The sequence below is a fragment of the Mugil cephalus genome, chromosome 6 (genome assembly GCF_022458985.1).
Source record: "Mugil cephalus isolate CIBA_MC_2020 chromosome 6, CIBA_Mcephalus_1.1, whole genome shotgun sequence".
Taxonomy (NCBI): Eukaryota; Metazoa; Chordata; class Actinopteri; order Mugiliformes; family Mugilidae; genus Mugil; species Mugil cephalus.
Window position 1 is genome coordinate 8,973,603 of NC_061775.1, and position 10,472 is coordinate 8,984,074.

A 10,472-nucleotide genomic window follows, 5' to 3' on the forward strand; every position below is an offset into this window, starting at 1 on the left:
CTGAGACCACCTCTGTAACTGGGTTTTTCTCAGTGTGATTTCTAAGTTCACACCAGCCCAAACAAGTGCACCTCAGGGGAAATGTCGCCTATTTTGGAACAAAGACTTGAGCGTGAAAGCATCCTTACATGAACTGAGGCGCTGCCAAGAAGCCGGTGGCCAGTGCTACCGCGCTAAGCTGCCGGTCCAATCGGAGAAAAGCCACTGGGTGACGTCACATTGGATTCATTCATCTTTAAAAACAGCCTATGATTACTATTACCCAGCCATTACAATCAGCAATAAATGCTTAACCAGTGATTACTCTTGATGCTAACAACTGCGATTGTTGCATTTTTAAGATACGCACATGCCCGTCTGCGGGCTTACACACCAGTTTCAGAGGATTGTTATTGTTTCTTCCTTAAATAGTTAAAGAAGCACAGCTCATTCTAAGTGAAACCACACTATGGGAACCTGCACTCCTTCAAACTCACACACATCTATTATATCTGCCACGAAGCTAATTTCTTTTCATCTTTTCCCACAAAGTTCATTAGGTTCTGCTGCCGTTGTTGTTTGAGTTGCCAAGCCTCTCCATCATATTGCATTTCTCAGACATTTCTCTCAGCGTTTGAACTGGAAATATAAAGGGGATCAGCTTTCCACTGAGGGGAATTAGTGAGTGTGTGTGTGTGTGTGTGTGTGTGTGTGTGTGTGTGTGTGTGTGTGTGTGTGTGTGTGTGTGTGTGTGCGTGTGTGTGTCTGTGTGTGTGTGTGTGGCTAAATGGAGGTTTCTCGGCCTCAGAGAGACTCCTGCGTGGACAGACAGAATATTCACATACTTATACTTAGCAAAGAGGTTTTATTTTATTTTATTTTTTTTTAAATTTTGCCAAAAATGAGTCTGTAGTCTTTTAGAGGTTATATGTACAAATTCAAATGTCATTTTTACAGGATTTCTGTTCAGATTTAGTTTCGGCCTTTGGATATTTTTGTGCTACATCTAAATATTAAATATTTCTATCTGGCCAGACTCTTTTGTATCCATTGATCATACAGATACACCACAGCCTGCATGACTGACAACCTTCAGACACACACTTGAATAATTTTACTTTCACATTTCTCTGCGTTAGATATCTGAGGAACCATTTGAAACCTTGTATATGCGTGCACTGTGAAGGAAAAAAAACAGGTTAGCAAAAAAAAAGGTGCAGAAATTTTCCTAATGCAAAATGACGCTCTTGGATTAAGCCTTGAAATGTTAAGCTTCTCTCGAGGTATGTGTCAGAAGTGATTGCTGGATTTCCATCCACCCATTTGGCAGGAGAGGTGTGTTTGAGTTCAAAGTGATACAGTGCTGACGTACACGTTGGCCACAGGGTGACGAAGAAAAGTGCATCTCCGTATCAGGTGACCACATCTGTGGGGGCTGTGTGCTTGTTTACATCATGATAATAGAGTTTCAGTTCAGCACACAGGCTGGCTCTGACTCCCTCCTTCTCGCTCACTATCAGTCTTGCGTTGGTTGTGCCGTGGAAGACTCGTGGATTACAGCCAGCGCACAGTCCCCCTTTCCACCCTCCCACCTGCTGTCACATCAAACTTGACCTTCAGAAACTGACTGCTGGCCCACTTTGAGCGTGTGCTGTGGTTTTGGCAAATGGCACAGAAGGGGATATGTAGGAGGGAGACGGAGAAACAAAGGCACGAATTCAACTGGAGGAGGAAAGGTGGTTTGAAATATTCGATTGGACATCATTGATGCAGCTCTGTGCAGCCAGAAAAAAAAAAAAAGAAAAGAAAAAAAAAGGCACAACTGAGAGGAACTGAAAAGAAGGGTGGTACAGAGCTGAAATTTGAACTCCTGCCAAACTATTGTGAGAGTAACTGCTTCGCCTGCTTCGCCTGCAGCTGTCCTGGTAATCTTTCCCACCGCTCGTTTCCCCTCCACATCTGTCCTCATTCCTCCTCTGATGGTGATCTGATCACCAAAACAGAGAAGCTTTCTTAGTGCTAGGAAATCTGGCCACACACAAACATAAGGGCACCCATATGCACAAACTCTGTATGGAGGCTGTGTGTTGTCCAGAGAAAGAGGGAAAGACGGTGGAAATAACTACCAGGTTGATACACAAGGGGTGAAATGGAGGAGAAAGGAGGGGATGTTAAATGGAAAATGGCTGTGTGCCAAGTGGCAAAGTGTCCTTTCAGCTGTCTGCTTGTTTTATACGCACTCTTCTATCACAAACATCGCTCGGGACGAGCCTTGGTGTATGTGCGTGCACGAGCGTACGTACCTGCATTAACTTGTTCCATTTACCGTGACCTGTAAAAGGCCTTGTTTCGCAGAAAGACGCTTAAGAAATGTCTGTTTTGTTCGGCAGACAGGATTGGGGACACAGAGACGTGTAATTTAGAGTGCAGCCTTTCTTCCTGTCAGACGCTCATAAAGAGAGATGATAACATGCTCTCTGAGATGCGCCTGTCACTGCCCTCATGACAAATCTGCTAATATGTGTGTGTGCATGCGCCTGTAAGTGCTCTCATCAGTCAAACTCCTCTTCTCCTTGTCTGTATTCAAAGAAGTGCATTGTCTGCTCTTATCAGTGCATCTGTGCAAAAAAAAGGAGGAGTGAAGGAGGAGGAGCTGCATGGTCGTAGTTAAACCTCCTGTTGCCTGCCTGCTTTTAAACTGTGAGTTGTTTTCACATTTTTTTAGTGCCTGTTACTGAATGATGGGGACGTTGGGGTCGTCTCAGACGCTGAACCTGCTTCGTCTCATGGGCGACAGACAAGTGAAAATGTCAATGAATGCAGAAGCATTTTTACGTGTACTCACTCACTTATGAAACATGACGGCCCACTGGCAAATATGAAAGATGATAAAGATTCTGAAGCCTTGTAAAGTTTGCTCTTCGTCTTAGCTAAGCTCCCATGGTCACAGACAGCTGACTACAGGAGCTAACACTCTACATAGCTACACTGCTTGATAGCAGGTTAGCGTTAGCACAAAGACAGCCCTCATGACAGGAGACAGGAGTTTATCCCTGTTTTGTGAAGAGGGTAGGGTCACAAAACCAGTTGAGTGACAATCCTCAAATTATAACATTTTTTTAACATTCATCAGCTTAGTTGGCCGTCCTGTTGAGTGCACTTTTTTTTTCTTTTTTTTTTTTTTTTTTTACCAAAAAACATGAGCCTGAGCTGAATATGAGATTTATGAACCAAACAGTTTGAGTCAAAACCAAACACAATAAGATGGTGGTGGGATAATGAAGTCTGTGTTCATTTCAACAACAGTTACTTTCACAGTCACTTGTGAACTACTGTAATGTAATGTGTAAACATTGACTGCAGTGACTGTAACCTGATTTGTAACCCAGATTGAAAGATAGCACCTTAATGGGAAGTAGTTCACAAATGCACTCGAGCAACGGATATTAAAGTTTCCAAGTGCATAAAACACTATTTATTCACAGTAATGACAGTGCTTGTGATTAGTTACTCTCCATAAGTGTTACAGTGTTAAGGACTGTGCGCTGCCAAACATGAGCCTTTCAACACAGTGTGTTAATATTGGTATATAACGCTATTCACTGTGGTACAGTATGAGTATTGTTTCTGTGTAGTTAGAGTTCCCAGTAGAGTAGTAACCTCAGTGAATGCAATAAAACAAAGACTTCTATTTAAAAAGGGCTCTGTTTGCTGTTAAAATCCTGGAGCGGTGATCTGCCGCTTATGCCCAGCGTGTTCTGTAAATGGTATCAAGCAGATTTTAGTTGCTATTTTGGAGAGTTGAGATAAGAAACATTGTCAAAATTCCCCAGCATCCACTACACCCCAGCGTGCCTGATTGTCTGTGCCCTGACATGAGAACACCAGGACTGGGTACGGGCCAGCTGGAGCAGCCCTGAGCTCCTCTGAGAACCAGAGTTACAAAGGCTCACTGTGCTAGAGTGGCACAGAAAACTGATCCCTGGCAGCAGCTCTGAGGCCAAACCAATGCTGGGCAGCACTTGAAAACTGATTTTTCTGTCTGCTTTTCACCTCCACCTTCTCAGCTTTTTTTTTCATATTGGCACCACTGTGTCTATCCATCCTCCAGTGTTTCTTGTTTGTCTGCAAGACCTTTTCAGGTCTTTGATGGACGGGATAACTGAACCTCATTGTCTCTTCCTCTTCTGTCAGGATGATTGATATTTATTTATGGACAGCCAGTACAGAGGACTTTATCAAGCTTATAAGAGAACTGTCCGTTCTAGCCCAAAATAGTTTGCCTGCTCCACGTCTCCACGTCATGTTTTTGCGGCAAAATCCAACACCCAACAAGGCTGGGATATCACCACCATGAGACTGTCTGAGATCAGGTGCCAATGGTGGAAGGGAAGCATGGTACCAGTCCTAAGAGATGCTTAAAATGTTCAGTCTAGGTGACAAGAGAGCAGCCAAGATACCCAGCAGGGTATCCCTTCTCTTAGAGGCCAAATAATGTTTTGGACTGATCTTGGTCTAATCTTTTTATCCCTGCTGGTGACCAGAGTGCTGCTGCCCTAAATACCCTGACACAAAGACTGTACCGCTACAAGAATACAGTTAAGACCTTTGAAAGAGCCATAAATATCCACGGTTACTCAAACAAGTCACGTTTTACTTTCCATAATCCAAGAACTACCATGCAAATATTTGACTTTCAGTTTGTTATTTAGTATCATAGATAAGGTCAGATTCCCCAACATGAGGCGACTCTCACCTCCGCTAACCAGAAGTACACATTCGATAACATTTCTCTTTGTGTCCCACCTGTGAATGGAGATGAAAAATGTTGTTCAGAAGCGTGCTCATTTGTTTTCTTGCCAAGACTGTGACAAATTGTCTCTTGGCTCTCTCCTGGAGTCCTCACTGGTTGTCCAGCAGACGTGAAAGTCATCAGTCTTAGAACACAAACAAGCATACTGTAAATCTGTCCGTTTTATCTGTGAAATATTCAATGTCAGCTCAAAAGGGAGTGCATTTCTGACCGGCAGTGATAATGATAATAATAAACCTTTTTGTGCTTACCTCTTTTGACAGGTACTGAGGTACTGAATACAGGATCCTTTTGACATTAGTTGTAAATCTTTCTTTTAATGTTGTATGTGTGCTGTTCTTTGAACTGAAGTTGTGTAAATTATGCGTCCCGTTCGAGTCATTAGCTTCTAGTTCTTTGGTCGGTATGTATTATGGAGATGTTAGCAGAACTCTGGTCCTAGTTGTGAAATATTCTGCAAACTCTACAGCTCCAGTTGAACTAAAGTAGCACGATTATGTATAAAGTCATTTTAAACTCGTGTAATATAATCTGAATGAGACATAATAAATTGTTTTTTAAGTCTACTAGTTTTGGTTAATTTATGTAAAATAACATGAGCTGAGGTGCTGGGACCACTAGCAGGTAAACACAGTGATGGAGGGCATTTCTGCGTTAGCCGTCATCTAGCAACAGAGAATAGCACTTAGCCTAGCTTGGAAGCCTTAGCTAGCCTAGTAGCTTCGAGTTGGGTGGGCGCATCATTCTACCCTAACCACCAACCTAACATTAAACCACCATGCCCATTTTTGGATTATCCAAAAGCCACAGCCAAGATGGCGACTGCCATGTTCAAACTTTAAACCTTCAGAGTCCAGTGACCGACATCGCATCAGTCTTTTTTTATACAGTTTATTGTGCTTACACGTGTGTGTGCAAGTGTGGCAAAAAACAGTTTGGTCAGCAGACAAAGTAAGTGTTCAGCACCCTCAGGCGGGCCATGCCCACACCCTTACAGAAAAGACAGTAAAGGGCAGATCCTGACCTATGACCCCGTAAAGGTCTAGGGCAGGTTAGAGGGGTTGAGCAGCGTCCCTCAGCTGCTTCACGTCTGGTCAGACTTTGACTAGAGTCATGGCCACTGGGCAGGTCCAAGGTGTGAAAGCCAATGACCCGACGTCTAAGCTGTTGTCTCCTCGTCTTTTTTGTTCCCGGCAGACAAACCCAAACAAGGAATCAAAGTCGCACAAATTCGTTCCCACTCCCCCTTTTCCACCTTCTCAAATCCTCAGTCCCACCTAGGTAAATAAACATGTGTACAGGGCGGCCGACTCACCTTTCCTCCCCATCGTCCCCTACTTAAATAAACATGCAGGAGGAAGTGAGGGGTTAATAAGGCCAAGTTTAGGGAAAAGAAGGAGAAGGGAGGGAGTGATGGAGGCGTGGAAGGTGAGGGAGTCCCAGGGGAGCTCATTATACTCGGTCAGAGGAGACGTTAACTCACATACACACATTCTGACACACACCTCCAAACTTTTTTTTTTTTTTTTAACATGCACACAGAGACTTATTACTCTCCGTGTGTAGCATATGCTGGCTTAAAGCCCCATTAACACAAAACATTTTATAAGCGCACTGATTGAAAGCAGTAACCCAGAAAACTCACTGGTTCCTGGTGGGGTATAGTCCACAAGCTACACTACGGAACAAGGAGCGATCTGCTTTTTAGCCTATTAAACTGTGCAGTGTCTTGTATCTTGGTGTTAAATGTAGAGTTCCATTGAGTTTGAAAGAGTTTATTTTAGTGGCGTGCTTCTTTATTAACATGTATTTTAGAAAGAGGCAGATTTATCAGCGTAGTATAATAATATTATATTGTTCTTGTTGAATCTGTGTTAGCTTGGCACTGTTTGTTTACAAGTGCTTGTTTTATGATCATCGCTTTAATTGATAGCTAACTATGGCTCTGCTCTCCCACTGTTGGATGAACATAAACAAGTACTAAAGCAAAACATGTGTTAGTCTCTCAGCTGTGTGTGTGTGAGCACATGACCCAGGGTGTGAGAGCCAGGAAAGCCAGACTGGTTTCATTATATTCCAAACTAGCCCATTATGGTTAGGGGGAAAATCATCCAAACCCTATACAGTTGCCATGGCAATGCCATCTCGACTCTCTTTTCCCAACCTCCCTCGCTCGCTTCTCTTTCCTCACCTCTTTCGCCTCCGCCCTCTCTCTGCCCCCTCCTCCTCTACTCTGCACCACCACATCACACTCAACACACACAAAAGAGCAAACTGCCACGCACACAAACACGGGAACGTGGCGTTCGCTCTCTCTTCCCCCGGCGATAAAGTTTCACAGGCATCTTCCCTCTGCCCTCTCTCACTGACTGCCCTCTACTTAAAGAAAAACAAACCAGTGGAAAAGAACACAGAGACTTTGGGGGTTGTGTGGTCGCTATCGTTTTCCTTTCTGCTCTCCTTTCTGTAACGTTTTTGGTCGCAGCTTCCTTTTCTTGTGACGTCCATGTCCGACCTATGTGAAGGGGATAACAACAGGAGGTGTCAGTCAGAGCCAGGAAGTTTGTCATTAATTGAACTAACACCACTGGATTGTTTGCTGTGTCCAGCTGAAAAATTACACATTCATTTCTGAATATTAGCCTTTAATCTTACTGACCAACTAGTCCAAGTGAATTGAACTCATGCTTCAATTGTATCCACAAAACATTTTTTGCTAAATTCAACTGGAGATGATAAAGCCTCCAAAACTACAAATATGGGTGATTTTGGCAGAAACTGAATACCTACAGTAGAAAATGCATTTTTTAACTAAACAGTCCAAAAACCCAAATGTCTTTAACTCAGTCTTGACAAGCTGCAGCAATCTGATGCAGAATGTGTTAGAAAATAAGTACATTTTTTCTTGGCCCAAGCTAGCTTAGCTAGCTGGCTACTAGTGATGGCAGTAAACAAAACGATAAAGTTCAAAGGGCACACCGGAGGCCTTTCACATTTTAACAATTTTATCTAATTTGAACAATCAGAAATATTTTCACGGCGAGCATGATTCAGGAGATGCTAGCTCTGTAGCATGACTTGTAGCTTTTCCTAGCTCTCCATCCTCCACGCTAATAGTAGCTAGAAAACTAGTTATTTACTTATACATGGGTGCAGAGTGTTTATGCCAGCCGGTTGTTGGGTGTAGTCTTTGTGGTGTGTCCCGGTGCAGCTTTATGATCAACACACAGGTGACATGAGCCGATGTCAGAGTACGCCTTCGATGCCAGCGACTTTTAGAAGTCACTTTGGCGTGTCTGTACCTTTAAGGAAACTAAAACGCACATGTTGAAAACATTATTAATGACTTGAAGTGGTGTAGTAGCTCTGAGGCTTGTGGTAACCGTGGTGGTCTGTGTTTCTTATAGGGCCGTGTTTGATGTCTCTTCTTAATGTCTTCACTTTTACAGTCATGCACACATATACACACACGCACTCGGGCGCACTTTATTATGTGAGCAGCCATTTGCCATGTCGCCGTGATAAAGCTCTTGGCACTCTGCTGGGGTTGTTTTAAAGCCCAGACACCCTTAGCCATTACTCAGGTGATATGCCAGCGGTCGGTGATCAATGTGTCTCTAATAGAGAGAACGTAGGGGAGCCATAAGCGAGAGACAGACAACAATATTGATAGTGAGAGATAAAGATAAGCACAGAGAGTGATTGCACTTTTACCTTCTCATTTATCACCCTGTTCATTTACAGCATTAACTGGCCCTAACCTGCTCTGTAGGAATGGCCTGTCTGGATACTGTATTTACGAGGTGCCATCAAAACAATTGCATTTATCCAGGCACCAGGATCATACACTTTCATCACTTTTATCATCATGTCTTCACCTCTGTGTGTGTAGATGTGTGTGTGTGTGTGTGTGTGTGTGTGTGTGTGTGTGTTACTGTTAAGGGCCCGTTGATTCATTCTTTAGAAGGAGTGAGGGAAGCTCAAGGGTGACTGTCGACTGCAAGATGCGTAACACTCCTTAAAGTTCAGATGAATCCTAAGGTCATCGCTCACGTTTCTGTTTGTACGTCTGATCTTCAACCTCTTCATCTGCTTTACTGTCTATCTGTAAGTCTATCTTGGTCATACTTGGTAGGTCGCTACACAGAAATGCCTACGGGTTCTGCAGCAGTTTCAGAGCGCAGCCACCATGAATCACAGAGAGGAGGGAAGAACACTGTGTGTGAGGGAGAAACAAAGCAAAGAATTTGACTGCACAGTGTTTTGTCTGTGCATGGGAAAGGAAAGCTGAAGAAGCAGAAACTTTGATAAGCGGGGTTGAGTGAGGTGGGGGAGGTGCTATTGTGCTAGTGTGCTGTGTGGGAGATGTGGAGAGCGGGGCGGGCGAGAGTGCCAGGCGATGTAGGAGGGAGCGAGAGTTAGGGCGCGTCTGGAAAGCATCAAGCTGTAGCCCGGCATATGTGTGAGTGCATGCGCTTGTGTGTGTGTTGTGTAGCTCCTCTGGTCTCTGGCTTGTTAACCCGCAGGTCACGGGCAGCTTCAGGTGATGAAGTCAATGCCTGGCACACAAGATGGGAATAATGACCCCTACCACAGTTCATGAGTAAACACACATACGCAGAAATGTACATGTGTGTTCATTAAAGGCACGCTTTGGAGGACTAATTTCACATGTAGGGACTCCGACTTATTTGTTTTCTTGCCAGGAGTTAGATAAGAGGATTGATTCTACTCTCATGTGTGTATGTAATATATGAAGCCACAGCCAGCAGCTGTGCTGTGTGCGGCATAAACACTGGAAACTGAGATAAACAGAAAAGTATCAGCACCTCAAAGGCTCCATACATCAAACCAATAATCAGCACGTCGCTTTAAGGGTAAATCCATCCCATGTGCAGCATAAACAGCAGTGTAAACAGTCTGAATAAAACAGTTTAACTCGGCTGAAGAGTCGCTGTGCAGATGGTTGCACCAACAAAACAACAAAATATGCCTTTGTCTTTGGACAATTACTGACAAGAAGACTGAAAATAGCACAATAATGAGAGGTCTTCCTACCACTAAGATATCTTGGCAGCTGTGCTGCTCTTTTGCTTTGTTCCTTCGCTGTGTAAGCTTAACTTAGCTCCACTCTCTATGAATTAATAGAGTACAGCCAGGCTATGTTATACCGTATAGAGAAGTTGTAGTGGGGCCCAGGGTCAGTAAGGTACAAACACCTCTGACCACTGAGTGCAGTTATTGAATTAGCTTGATGCTAAGAGACTGATTGTGTGTAAATTTAACATTTTCTACTTTGTTTGGCAGACAGGCAATATAATGTATATACTTCACATGGAGCCTTTGGTCTTTGGCCTTTGGAACTAATTTAATTCAGGTGGAGTTCTGTTGAGTTTGTTTTTGTATTCCTATACTGAAACGGAGCAGGAATGTGTTTGAAACCAGCGTTCCTGGATGTGCTGGTTTTAGATCTAGTTTGTCCAATGGCTAAAATTTTGTGTTTTATGGGCAGTTATGTGTGATTCCTTGGCTGGGCGTGGGGTTACCCGATGAGTGACTTCCTGCAGTCTGATCGACACTATTAAGATGACAAAAATGTGGTTGTTGTATGGCATGTTGGCTTTGGGAGCCAAGGGAGCGGTTTCACATCTTTATAGTTTGTGTACAGAGATTAGACTGA